The sequence below is a fragment of the Culex pipiens genome, chromosome 1 (genome assembly GCF_016801865.2).
Source record: "Culex pipiens pallens isolate TS chromosome 1, TS_CPP_V2, whole genome shotgun sequence".
Taxonomy (NCBI): Eukaryota; Metazoa; Arthropoda; class Insecta; order Diptera; family Culicidae; genus Culex; species Culex pipiens.
In genome coordinates, this window is record NC_068937.1 from 54,938,340 (window position 1) to 54,952,579 (window position 14,240).

Consider the following 14,240-nt stretch of genomic DNA (forward strand, 5'->3'; position numbering starts at 1 on the left):
AAAAATGCGTCTGGCTTTTCCGGGGCTATTTTCACCCATTTCGGTGGTGCTTTCTCTTCTTTCTTTGTGACACACGCCAGCTTGAAACATTCCCGTGTGCACTCACTGTTTGTGTGTCTTGTACTATATTTTTGGGGATATATTTTACGACTGCGTTGGCTCTTAAATTTTTCTGGTACATTTTGAGAAATTGCGTTTTTGGGGTGGTCCACCTTTTCGATACTACTGTTTTTTTTTCTCCTCACAGACGGTAAATAATTCACTGTCTCTTGGTTTGTGGGGAATTGGGCTCAGACCCAATTTTTTACGCCCTAAAGTATGCTTTCGTATTAAAGCTGGCGCAAATTGACATTTTTACTTCCACTTTTATGACGTACACCAGTCAACAATTTGTTGGTGGAATGATAAAAATTTCTGAATGGTTTTTATGAATTTTACGACGGTTTCATTGAAAGCCACAAACTGAAAGTGAACTAAAGCGTGGAAAGTCGCAAAAAGAAGCTGGAACTTAAGCCAAAAAAAAACTAACATTTAGGTTGACAGATTGTTGACAAATATGTACTTACTTGACTTTTAATTATCTTTCCACTTTCAACATTTTATTTAACACATGTACTTACCTGATTTGAACTCAAATATACTGAAAAATAAATTGCTTAGCTATGCTTTGAAGTCCGTAAAAGAAACCTTCACCTGGACTATACCTGGGCAGAAAATACCGACTGCTCGACTTCCAAAACTTCATTAGTTAAGATTTTTACTTCTTTTTGTTAAACTTTTTCTGCGCAACAGTTTGTTATAAAATTCAAGACAAATTTAAACTTAACTGAAACTTAAAAATTTAATCCACTTTCAACACACTTGAAATGCACGTACTTACCTGATTCTAACTCAAATCTTTTTGAACGTTAATTTGCTCAAGTACACCTTGAAGTCCGTAATTGAAAGCACCAGCTTAGTCGAAACAAAAAAGATCTTTTTCTGGAGCACGTTTTCATGAAGTAAATTCCCAATTCATTCCCCAAAAACGCATCCAACCTCAATTCACTAGCTCTGTTTGAAATTTCGTATAAACCAACCACTTTACGGCACCGAGCTCTCTGGATCGGATCATATAATTGAATTTTCCGAGCTCAGGACGGCTGTATTTATCAGTGGTTGCTGACCCAGAAGCTGCCGCTGCTGCAATTCCAACATTTCGAGTGCGGCTGCATTTCCATCCAAATAAACACCTGCTCCCCGGTCCAATTAGTGCCAACGGGGTTCGTGTTCAAGACACGGGAAACAAACTGTCATGAAAATTGTGAAAAATCGTTGTTGAAAATTTCTAAATGAACATTCCTGGATTTCAATAAGAATTTTATAAGTTTATTTTATAGTATCAGAGATAAATGCAATAAAAAGTAAAATTTGATTTAAAAACAAATCTCTCTTTTACGGACTTCAACGCAAAGCTCAGTAATTCATAGTCCACGAATAATTTGAGGAAAAATCAGGTAAGTACAATTTTTTAGTGAGTTTGAAGGAGAAACATTGTTAAGCATTCTGGTAAGTACAAATCTGTCAATGACTGTCAATAAATGAAAAAGATGTCTAAAGAAGTAAATTTCCATCTATGGGACGGATTTCATTTCCGTGCCTTAGCTGGAAATCTATCTCTAAACCACAGCAACTTTCATCAACATCTCCACCATATCCGGGTTGGTGAATGATTTCCCAGCTACAACAGAGCCAGGAAACCCTTTAGAAAAGCTTGTCTGGTTTGAAAGCAGCACTTCTCAACTACATCTTCAAAAAAAACGAAGCATTTGTTGGCATCAGACCACGAAATTGCAAAGGAAAAACGAGGGGGAACTCCTTGCTAATGAAAAGCTCCCCCTCCAATAGCTGACTGACTCCGTGACTGACTGACTCCAACTTGACGGACAGACTTGTGTGTGTGTGTGAGCAGCTTTTTCCGCGAGTTACGAGATTGAATGAAAAGCTGCTTTCTGCTTTCGCTTTTTAGTTTTCCGTGAAAAAATGGAGGGGGTGGCGATGTGTTGAAAGCTGCAACCCTCCCCTTCTTTGCAGAAAACTACTGGGGATGTGTGCTGAAAAGAGCTTGCCTTCTTGTTCTGCAGCTTGTGTTACAACCAAAGCAGCAGCTTTTTGCCATTGCCCACTAGCTTGTGTGCGGGGGAAAGGAATGATTAATTATGTATGCCGTGGAAATCGTCGTCATCGTCGTCGTCACGATATGCGAATATTTACCCAACTGACTGGCGCGGCGCGCGGATGATGCAAATTGGAACGGATCTTGCCGACCCACCCGGCCTCAATGTGTCGTGGTGTTTGGGTGGGGGTGACGTAGGATCTTTCAGTGGAAACTTACAACAGCACACTGGTGGACGTTGTGGGAAAACTTAAAGAATAAGTTTTTGTAAGTTGGGTTGCTCGTCAAGAGAGAGAACAGTTTGCACGAATATTACGCTAATCTTTAATGTTGGTGCAGATAACGCATATAGTTGAAAAGCTACGATAGGCAAATGAAGCTTTCAATTACGGACTTCAAGAATTATAAATTCAGAAGGTAAGTTTTGGTTTTAAGGTTTTTTTTTCCATTTTAAACACCAAATTAAACACATATAACGTCAGGATTTGAATATTTTGGGCATTTCAAAATCTGGACCCGGATCTTGTTTAACTCAGAATTGGACTAAATTTTATTACTATCTGCCAGAACTGCTTTATTTAAGAAATTTCAACATTAACTTCGAAATCAACTTGACTTTTTTTCTGAAAATAATAATAAAAAAAACTGAAGCCATACTAAAAAGATTAAACATTTAAGCAAAATGTGACAAATTTGTCATATTATTTGATTTGGAAATAATTTTCTTAGCAAGTGGGCAAAATCGAGATTTAAAAAAAAAATTAAACATCGAAAATTTTCCCCTTGGTTTTTCGGGCCAGCATTGAAAAGGGGGGAAGGGACCATCCTTAAACCACGTGGACACTTTAAGGGGGGGGGGTATGGCAATTGTCCACGCTCCATACAAAAAAGTTTTTTTTGTATGGACAATTGTCCACGAAGGGGGGGGGGGTTTGAGATTTCCAAAAAAGTGTCCACGTGGTTTGTGGATGGTCCCGAAACAAAAACTTTAAATAAAATTTGTACCAGCCTAAAAGAAGTAAAAAAATGGATTTTTTTACACATAATTGTAGTTTTCTTTGAAAAAATAATATAAAAAATTAAACACTATGAACATTATGCCAATTTTGAAGGTTCATCTTTCAAATTTTCCAAATTTCTAATAATATTCGAAATCCATGGTAAATTCAATTAATTAAGACCATTTGAAAATAACAGCGTTTTATCTGAAAAAATAACCTTTTCACATTCTTTTTTACTTTGATAACGTGTATCTCGGAAGCTATAGCACCTACAGCTTTGAAATTTCGAATCTTTCTTAGTTAGGTTGAAATGTTTACTATCAACTAAAATTGGCGAAAAATATTCAAAATTGTAACATTTGTTATTTTTTACCTAAATCTTGGCTATATCTTGAAAACTAGAGCGTTTCCGGGATTTTCCGGAAAAAATGTTTCCCGTTAAATTTCCTAATTTCCCAGAAATTCCCAAAATTTATGCAATAGTTTATATTTCCTTATTTTTTTTGAGCCAATGTTGAAAATGTACAAAAAACAATTAATTAAAAAAATTAATAGGATTTTATTTAGTTCCAGCAACTGCCAATATTGAATAAATCAGATGGTAAGGAAATTTTAATGGCATGAGTTTTTTTCTGATTTTTTTAAAATCCATCTGAACATAGATCTCTCTTTATGAAAATAAACTATTATATTTTTACATCCATTATGGTGCAATTTAATTTTTTTTTAAATATCCCTAAATCTGTTTTTGTTTTGCCTCAAAGAAATAGGAAGACCGATTGTGGAATGATGAAATTCATCGTATAATAATAATATTTTTGTTCTAGGAGAAATCATTTATTAAACTGAAAACCAAAAATAAAACCAATAAAAATTAACAACTTCGTACTGCTTGATAGGTGCTCAATTAATGCAAACATATTTTAAAAACTTGCTCCAAATATTTGGAGAAAAAATGAGTTGCTAAAAAAACACACAAGAAGTTAGATTTTCAGGAAAAAACAACAAAACAGCTTTACCATTTTTTTTAGAGCTGAAACCAGTGTGACTTGTTCCAGAAAAGATATTTGTCATGAAAAACATAATTTCTAAATGATTTTTTTTATGTTTTAATGTTAATTTTAATCACACTCTCTCAAATTGGTCACATAGGCAAGTTAAAATAAATGTTATGATTCTAGATTATGAATTCATTATACTCAGTATTGAAACAATTTGATAAAAAAATACTTATCATCAGAATTAATGAAAAAATACATATTTTCTTGAAGTAGTAAGATTTTTAACGTGCAGTCAAGCTATCAATTGATCCTGACACTTATTTTAACCATTGAAAACGCTGTCCTATACAATTTTGTTGCAGAATATATATCAGAACCAAGATAACTCAAATTTCAATAAATTTTAGATTTCCCGGGAATTCCCAGGGAACTGTACGCTCTACTTGAAAACAGAGCCCTTTATAAAAAAAAATCTGTAAAGTACTTTTCGTTTTCTTATTAAATTTTACGTAAAAAAACTGTCAGAACAAATTTATATCATATATCAGCGGCAAAATTATTGACCGTATTTCTCTATGGCTAAAAGTTGCGGTTTTCCCCCCTTAAACATATTGTAAACTTAGCTGAAAGCTGGATTTTCTAGCATCTTCTCACGTTCCTTGGAAATGGCCGTGGATAGGCTTAGGGTTGCTGAATTGAAGTGATAAAGTTTTTTTAATTCAAAGGAAAAATTATTGCATTTTGCACTTCTCTAGAGTCCTGTGCAATTATTTTCATCACAGTATCTTTTAATCACAGTGATTTTTCATCACACTTCCAACCGTAACCATGGAAAAGTTGTTTTTGTTTGTAGTCAGAAAAGTTTTATTCGATTCAGATATTTTGGACGGATATTCTAAATAAAAGGGACCTGTTTCATCGGTTTGGCAGTCTTGCAGAGAGATGATCTCAATGTGACTAATTTTGAATTTCTTTTTAGTTTCGTGAAGTCCTATTTAAGGGTGATGACACAAATTTCACCAAACACTGCTCAGATTACATCGTTCCATTGAAAAATGAAACTGGATTTTCCCCATTTGTGTTAAGATCGAGAACCTCTGCTAAACATTATGCTACGGTTAATGCGAGAATGGTCACGGTTCTTAGCAGATTTTTGTAGTTTATCTTTAAATGTCCCTCCAGTTTAGAATTTATTGACCGTTGGGATTATGCACGTCGTCATGATAAAGAAATTTGTCCAAATTTTAGTTGAAGAGATCTAGGTGTAAGAAGACAGTTACGACTACTTGTTCCGGCTGTAGAATTCTGGTCTTCGGTGCCGGGAAGTAGCTATGTTCGTGCCGGCATCTTGGCTTACGGCGGTTCCTCGTCAGCTTGCCGGACGGATGATGAAAAACGGACGAGATGGACGGATGCTCAGAATTTCGTCGTTGAAGAGGGCGATTGGTTACCCCTTTCGTTACCCTGCAGCTTGTCCAACCTTCCAATGCCATTTAGGGCTGTAAACTTTTGTAATAATGTCATAATGATAAATATACAGATTTCTTTCGTCCAAAATTTATGGGTTTTTTTTCCACAATACTGTTGAATTTATAGCCAATTCCACGTAAATTCAATTAACCATCACCCAAAATTTGGCAGCAATCGTCCGAGAAAATCATGGCCTCGAGTCGTGAGAATAACCGTTAACGGACTCAGCGAACACAGCTCGAAGTGGCCGATAGAGTTATGCCCTCGAGCTCATTAGAAAAAAAAAACCCGTCAAAAAAACTCAAAAGTTCCAACTACGAGAATCGAACCAGGAACCTTAAACAGGCCATTTCAATGACTTAACTGCCTCGGCTACCACAGCTTGGTGACTAGATTTTGATCAGAAGTCGATGCATTACACTTGTTTTGTGGTGATGGTGTGATGGAAAATCAATTTGCCAACTGTGATGAAAATAATTCCTCAGAACTCTAGCGCGGTGCAAAGTGCGCAAAGTTGACAGTTCTCAGTCCTGCAAAGCAGTGTGATGAAAAAATCTAGGCCTAGCACGATTGACACAAAACTCTAGGAATTGCTGCAAGGCGCAATATTACCTTTGATTACTTCTTCAACATCAAAAATTCACTCCAGCAAAATTTTATCATTGCACAGTGGTCCGAAACCGAAATCTAGCGTGACAAAATTGATAGCGGCCACACGTTAAGATTTAGAGCTTTGGTGTCTTCGGAACAAATGATCAGGGTCAACTGGGGCATCTTTTGGTATGGTGGACATTAGGGTGGTCCAAATTTTAGGGTGGTTCAGAATTTTTATTTTGGCGGGATGACGAGATAGCGCTTTGGTGTCTTCAGAAAAGTTGTAGGGAACACCATTCTGAGCAACTTTGCTGAAGAGCACAAAGCTCTATCTTCAAACGGGAAGTTTCTAGAGCTATTTCTGTAATTTAGGTTGAAGTGTTTATTGAAAAATGAGTTTTTTGAATTTATCAACTCAGGCTTGTGTCGTAGCGAATTGGTGTCCTCTAGACATTTGTAGAGCTTATCAAAACACACAAATATCTTCCAAGAGAGTGAAAATCGGACCTTTTAAACGAAAGTTATAGCCAAATTACGACGAAAAAGACGCCATTTTGAAATGTGAATAACTCGAAAAGGTGTTGGAGTTTGACCTCACTCTTTGAAGCATCTGAAAGTACACATCCTAGAGTACATTTGCTGAAAATATCTCGGAGGTCTTTTTTGTTTAACTTATTTAATCTCAATTTTAAAATGAGCATTTTTAAATCGTTTTTTAACCATAACTTTTGATAGAATTGCCCAAAATTCATTTTTCAAGAATAAAAATGTTCATTTTGACAAGCTCTACAATTGTCTAGAAGGGCCCAAAAGTGTACAAAATGATCTAGTGGTTCTAAAAGAAGAAACAGGTTTTTGCTGAAATATTTCAGGAATCAACAAAAAAAATTAAATTCATTCCTGAAATATTTCAGCAAAAACTTGTTTCTTTTTTTCCAACCACTAGATCATTTTGTACATTTTTGGGCCCTTCTTGACAATTGTAGAGCTTGTCAAAATGAACATTTTTATTCTTGAAAAATGAATTTTGGTCAATTCTATCAAAAGTTATGGGCAAAAAACGATTTAAAAATGCTCATTTTCAAATTGAGATTAAATAAGTTAAACAAAAAAGACCTCCGAGATATTTTCAGCAAATGTACTCTAGAATGTGTACTTTCAGATGCTTTAAAGAGTGAGGTCAAACTCCACCACCTTTTCGAGTTATTCACATTTCAAAATGGCGTCTTTTTCGTCGTAATTTGGCTATAACTTTCGTCTAAAAGGACCGATTTTCGCTCTCTTGGAAAATATTTGTGTGTTTTGATAAGCTCTACAAATGTCTAGAGGACACCAATTCGCTACGACACAAGCCTGAGTTGATAAATTCAAAAAACTCGTTTTTTAATAAACACTTCAACCTAAATTACAAAAATGGCTCTAGAAACTTCCCGTTTGAAGATAGAGCTTTGTGCTCTTCAGCAAAGTTGCTCAGAATGGTGTTCCCTACAACTTTTCTGAAGACACCAAAGCGCTATCTCGTCATCCCGCCAAAATAAAAATTCTGAACCACCCTAAAATTTGGACCACCCTAATGTCCACCATACCAAAAGATGCCCCAGTTGAACCTGATCATTTGTTCCGAAGACACCAAAGCTCTAAATCTTAACGTGTGGCCACTATCAATTTTGTCACGCTAGATTTCGGTTTCGGACCACTGTGCATTGAAGAAAAGTTTCGATATTTATTATATGATCATCCCTAGCTCTGGGTCGATGCCGCCATCATGCGAGGGGGGGGGACGTTTTGACATTTGTAATCCCGCATTTGACCAGCCGCCTTTTTCGACGGTCCTTGAGCCGACGGTCGTTTCCAACGACCGAGTCCAGTCAGGAACTGATCGTACAATATCAGGAAATCTTAAAAATATAAAACGGATAATGGGAAATTGTGTTTTTTAAATGACAAAAATCTACAGAAAAATCACCAAATTTATCGAAAAATTCCTTCAAAAGTTATAATTTTTTGAATATTTACGTTCCATTTTTGTATGGACAACTGCCAACATTGTATGTAACCTTGTATTGGTGAACCATTGACACACAATGGCTTCCATGGTCATAGGGAAGGCCCCATACAAAGTTTGAAACAAACAAAAAAATACACAAAATGAAAATTGTTGAAATCACCCGATTCAGTTGAAAATTGCTCAATTTGTATTTTAATAAAATCAAATATCTGTAATATTCAATTTTTCAATTCGGTTTTATTGGTGATAAAACAAGATACAATAAGTGCAGTTTTTTATCCTTTATAGATGTGCTTGATCATCAGCTCCCCAAGGGCCAGAAATTGCTCCGCTTTGTTACGGCAGGTCCGAAACCGCGTCATCATCTCCCCTGCGAGAGCAAAGAACTCTGGCAGGGTAAAGAGATCTTCCCCGGTAGCTTCTTGCTGGGCCGCATTGCCTTTACCGGCAGCGACCACACTTGCGAACAATCGCCCCCATCCAGGAGGGAACGCTGAGATGTCTGCTGGAACCGTGCGATGACCAGCTGCCGGCACGGTTACGCTAGTACTTCGCTGAGGAGGATGGGACGCTGCTGCTTTCTTCTTCCTCGTTTCCTGCTTCTCGAGGTAGTTTTTCCGTGCGTTGCATCCACGGTAGTTGCTGGTATGGTTACCTCCACAGTTGGCGCACTTGATGCGCGCCTTCGTTTGCTCTGCCTTGTCCCCCAAGTCCGCTTTGCACGGCAGTGCACACGCCTCAGAGAGGTGTGATTCACCGCACTTCACACAGCGGGGCGGGAGGTTGCAGTTCCGCGAGCCGTGGCCGAATTTCTGGCAACGGTGATTTAACTCTATTCTGACTGAAACTTGAAAAATCAAGGAAGTGAAAAAGTTGGACCAATGAAAATTTGTAATCAAAATGTGATTCAATTGACAGTTGTAAAAGTATTTTAGCTTGGTTTTCACTCAAGTCGTTCTAAATGCTAAATTAAATCAAAATCTATAAATGAAGCTTATTTCTAAAATAGCATTGATAATTTTTCTGCTTTTAGGTAAATATTTAGCCATGAATATTTTTTTCGTTGATTTTTTAAGGTGAAATCGGAAAGAATCTTTTCATAAGAATGAAACAAATTTCGTAAAAATTATGATTTTTTTTTTACAGATTTTATGGAATAGTCAAACGACGTTCTCACTTTCTTTTGTGAAACTAACCCTATTTTTATGTAATTTAACGATGTTTTTAACCAAGTGAGCACTAAACTGTTTCAAATTAATTTTTTAATCAATAGGTTAAGCACTTTTTAAGTTCAGTGTTTGTTCCTTTTTTTCTCTTTTCAAGTCCATTCACAATTCTGAAACTTCAAGTGTAGTTCCTCAAATCCATCCTTCGACGACAAATCCTCATTAACCTTAATTTAACTACGACGATGACGGCGGGTTCTGAATTTTTCATCATCGCGACCCGAGCATGGGTAAATAACAAGGGAAATGCGTAATAATACCTTTCTCTGGTATCAATACCAAATTTTGGTATTCCTGGACCCTTTAAAATTTGTCTTAAGGATTATGCAAGAGCAAAATGTGGTATCATACCAATTTAAGGTATTGTTTTGATATTGCAAAATTGCCGAATTTGTCAATGGTTGGACACCACATTTTGGTATTCTTTTGGTATTACAGTATTTTAGCAAATTCCTCTGAAACTATGGGAAAATTTTGACCAATTTGGCAAAATAATTAATTTTGCGCTAAAATCATGTCTCAAAGCGAATACTTTCATTCAAAACCGGAAATTTCAAACTTGATTTTAAACATTTTTGATATACCCTTCTATAGAAATGACTTGAAATTGTGGAAAATATTCTAAGTCAGGATGGCACATTTTGGTATTATTTTGGTATTAAAGTGTTTTATCAAATTCCTCTGAAACTATGGGAAAATTTTGACCAATTTTGACAAAATAATTAATTTTGCGCTAAAATCATGTCTCAAAGCGAATGCTTCCATTCAAAACCGGAAATTTCAAACTTGATTTTAAACATTTTTGATATACCCCCTATAGAAATGACTTGAAATTGTGGAAAATTTTCTAAGTCAGGATGGCACATTTTGGTATTATTTTGGTATTAAAGTGTTTTATCAAATTCCTCTGAAACTATGGGAAAATTTTGATCAATTTTGACAAAATAATTAATTTTGCGCTAAAATCATGTCTCAAAGCGAATGCTTTCATTCAAAACCGGAAATTTCAAACTTGATTTTAAACATTTTTGATATACCCCCTATAGAAATGACTTGAAATTGTGGAAAATTTTCTAAGTCAGGATGGCACATTTTGGTATTATTTGAATATTGAAAGATTTCATCAATTTTCTCTGAAACTATGGGAAATTTGTTAAAAAAAATTTACGAGTTAATTAATTTTGCGCTAAAATGACTTGAAACCCAAAAATGTTAAAGATGAATTTAAAAATTAGTGTGATATACCCACTAATATTTTTTTCAAAAACGTTGAAATATCTCTAAGTCGGGATAACCAAATACTTTGAAAAACGAGTCAATCTACAGATTAATGAATTTTGGTGAATTTCAATTCAGTTTCATTTTAATAATACTTATTTTTCAATCTTGTTATTTTTCAGAAGCTTCAAGAACTTCAAGCACAGGCCGTTCATCAATGACAAATGCATTCGGTGTGGTGAAGAATATCACTAATAACAACATGGAATCATCAGGTGAGTAGATTTGGCTGTTGCATATGAATAATTTCCGTTTTTTCACTAACTGCAACTGATGCACTAAAAATGGTATGAAAGTACCAAATTTTGGTATTACTTGTTCAAATACCAGCGACCATAATGTGCTCTTGGTTGCCCAGTAATAGATGGTAAAATACCATGAAATCATACCAAAATCATGTATGTGAAAGACCACAGTAATACCAAAATATGATTTTCCAAGGGCGCGGGAATACCTAAAAATAAAACCATGGCAATACCAAGTTTTTGTATTCAAGCAATGTTCAAAAATCCAGAAGACCTCAACTTGGTATTGACATGATTTTATTTTGAGGTATTATTTTACCCTTGGAATAACATGGTTTGGTATTGTTGTGCCCTTACACATACATGATTTTGGTATGATTTCATGGTATTTTACCATCTATTACTGGGCAACCAAGGGCACATTTTGGTCGTTGTTATTTGCCCAAGTAATACCAAAATTTGGTATTCCCGTGTTATTTACCCCTGCTCGGGGACACTCTTGCACCATCATCATCATCGTCGCCGCCATCACCCCATTTTGCTAAAGCGTGAAAATTTTGCCCAGAATGCAGCCAGCCTCTTTTGGGAGCCATTCATCTTGCATCTTGCAGCTGTAAATTTCCACCCTCGTTTTTTTTTCTCTCTGACGCTCAACACCTCCTCGAGCTTTTCTGACGGGGACACTAGTGGGGCTCCGGGAAACGGCAATAAATACCACTTCCGGGGCACTTCATTTTAAGTTACCTTTTTTTTCGCTGTTTGTTCTGCTCGAGGTTCGCGCAATCTTTGTGCAACAAAACGGCTTTTAGCGTAAATTTCAATACAGAGCGGACTCTTGCACTTTTTTGTAGTACTTAAGGTGAAACACCATTATTACCGGTGGCCATATTTTCGTCCAGCTCGAATGACTTGCGAATTTCCTTCCCGGCTGGGAGCGCTCGGGGATGATGCCACCGGCGTTGTTAATAGTCACATAATGTCTTAATCACTATAAAGCGAAATTTATTGTTACACGTTTCTGGGCTTTTCGGGCTTTTGGAAAATTCAAGGCCTCAAAATGGCAGTCGGAGAGAGGGAGGGGGGGAGAGTGGCTTTATGACCACCCCCTCACCCATCACCCTTCGGGAGGGGTCAGGTTGGGTCGAGAGTTCCTTCTGGGGGGAAAGTTGTGCTAACAATGTGCCTCTCTGGGCTTTATTGAGTGGAAATTTGGAAAGTCAAGCCGGGAAGGAATGCGAAATCATGCATATCGAATGGGACGGGGATTTTGATAATGCCCCCTTCCGAACATGGTCGTTAAAGGCAGGCAGACCTGGATTTTGGGGACGTGTGGTTTCTAAAATGGAGCTTTCTAGTACGGACTTCAAGTTGAAGGTCAACGGGGCTGCATATTGTAGAGGAAGAAGTTGTTTCTAAGGTAAGTAGTAGTGTTTTGCTTTGTAGAAAAGTGTGAAAATCAGCTTTTTTTAATAAGGGTAAGTATTCAACTGTCAAGTTCCGTCCAAAGCAGTCAATCTCATCTTACAATTACGCAAAGTTAAGTTTCCTATTCAGCTTTTGCTCATAACTCGAATTGCTTCAAAATAGATAAATTTGCCATTTGCATTCGACACTAGCCAAGCACTAAACTTTCTTACGATTATCTTCAAAATGGCACTTTTCACAAACTAACATAAACCCCGAAAAAGTTCAACCCCCATGAGAACGACCTGCGCTGCGTAAAATGAACACTGAATAATGCATTCCTAAAAGTGAACCCATAAATCTCCAACGCGCACACATTTCACATTTGTGAAAGTGCACTTTCTCCACCCTGAAGCAAGCTTGATGGAGCATAATGATCCGGTCGTTTCGGCAAGCCAATAAAATTTTCACAACTTTCGAATCTCTTATCGTGGTGGCCATCAGCAAACTGACGCGTCCACCTTGAGAAGCTCAGGCGAATGCAAGTGCATTTTACGGTTATCATTAACCCCAATCAAAGCTTGTTAATTATTACATCCATCATGGGAAGAAGAGTAGTACCGCAAGCAACTAATCAAGATGGAGAAGTTCGCCAGTGGGACGTGTCCTGGACCGAAGGCGTGAGTCCCCGGGTGGCCATCACTTTGGCAGGCAGGGTTCGAAATGCAGTGAGGTGAAATTCCGTTTTTATAAGCAAGATTTTGAACGAATATTTCACGAAAAAATTCATCGCCGTCGTGCTAACTTGTCGCACGTGCATTTTGGGCCAAATTGAGTTAAGAACGCCATTTTGTGCAGCTTACAATGGCTCACCTTTTGACCTTTACAGATAAAAAAAAAATCAATTTCAATCCTGAGATATTCAAAATAAACTAAAAAAGTTCCGTGCATTTTTGTCACTGTTCTTATAAAGTAGTATCAATCTTGACATGCTATCTTGTCACTCCCTGAAAATTGATGTAAGTGCCACAACTGACCAAAGGGACCAAAGGGACGCGTTTGACGCACGTACAAGTTAGACTACCGTAAACATTTGTAATTATAACTCGGGACTCCAGCAACCAACTTCAAAAAAAAAACTTCGGGACAATGCACATAATGGTAAGCCAAACAAAAGGGTGCTGTTATTGTTTACATTGCGTGCTCTCGTTTTTGTTTATTCAAGGTCAAACATTAAATCGCGTTTTTCTCGGAACGTCGCAATGGCGGGTGCGACAAGATAGCACGACATCGTCGAATTGCCAATCTTTCAAGAAAAAACGAGAAGTCCTGGCACGACCCGAGTTTAAAAAAACTGTTTCAAGAAAAATACAAAAAATGCAAAATAAAAATGTATTACAGACAAAAAATAAGACAACTGGAAGCATTCTACCGAGTTCAAGAATGGATTTTAGTTGACAGTCAATTTATATATATTTTTCATTTCAATGAGATTATTTTTTTAGTGTATAAATTTCGGACTCAAGACATAGGTTGTCTATTTTGTTTAGTACAAGATATAAATTTAGTTTCCAGGTTAGTATCAGTGTATAAAATTAAAGTACATGTTTAACATCTATTTCCTTCTTTTGTAAGTATTGATCGGTCAAAAGTCTTGCATAAACAGTTTTTTTTTGTTTTTTTAATTGTTCAGATTCAAACTATAACTTAGCTCATTTATTACACTTTTTGCATTCCTCACTTTACTGAGGAAAGGCTATAAAATCACTCGAAAAACGAAATTCTTAATTTTACTTCCTAGACCCACCTTCATGTAAACTTATCGACTCAGAATCACATTCTGAGCAAATGTCTGTGT

At 36.6% G+C, this 14,240-nt stretch overlaps 1 protein-coding gene and 1 long non-coding RNA gene across 11 annotated transcripts in view; one reads left to right on the plus strand and one right to left on the minus strand.

Annotated features, from left to right (window-relative positions):
• Window positions 1–14,240, minus strand: part of LOC120413521 (disintegrin and metalloproteinase domain-containing protein unc-71) — a 982,641-nt gene that overhangs the window by 567,830 nt on the left and 400,571 nt on the right. The gene's annotated exons all lie outside the window — the stretch shown is intronic.
• LOC120421828 (uncharacterized) lies at window positions 4,977–5,708 on the plus strand. Of its 2 annotated transcripts, XR_005606031.1 has the most exons (3): window positions 4,977–5,078; window positions 5,137–5,295; window positions 5,340–5,708. It is a non-coding gene; the product is annotated as an uncharacterized LOC120421828 (long non-coding RNA). The 2 variants fall into 2 exon arrangements; XR_008211974.1 differs by having other exon boundaries at window positions 5,137–5,708.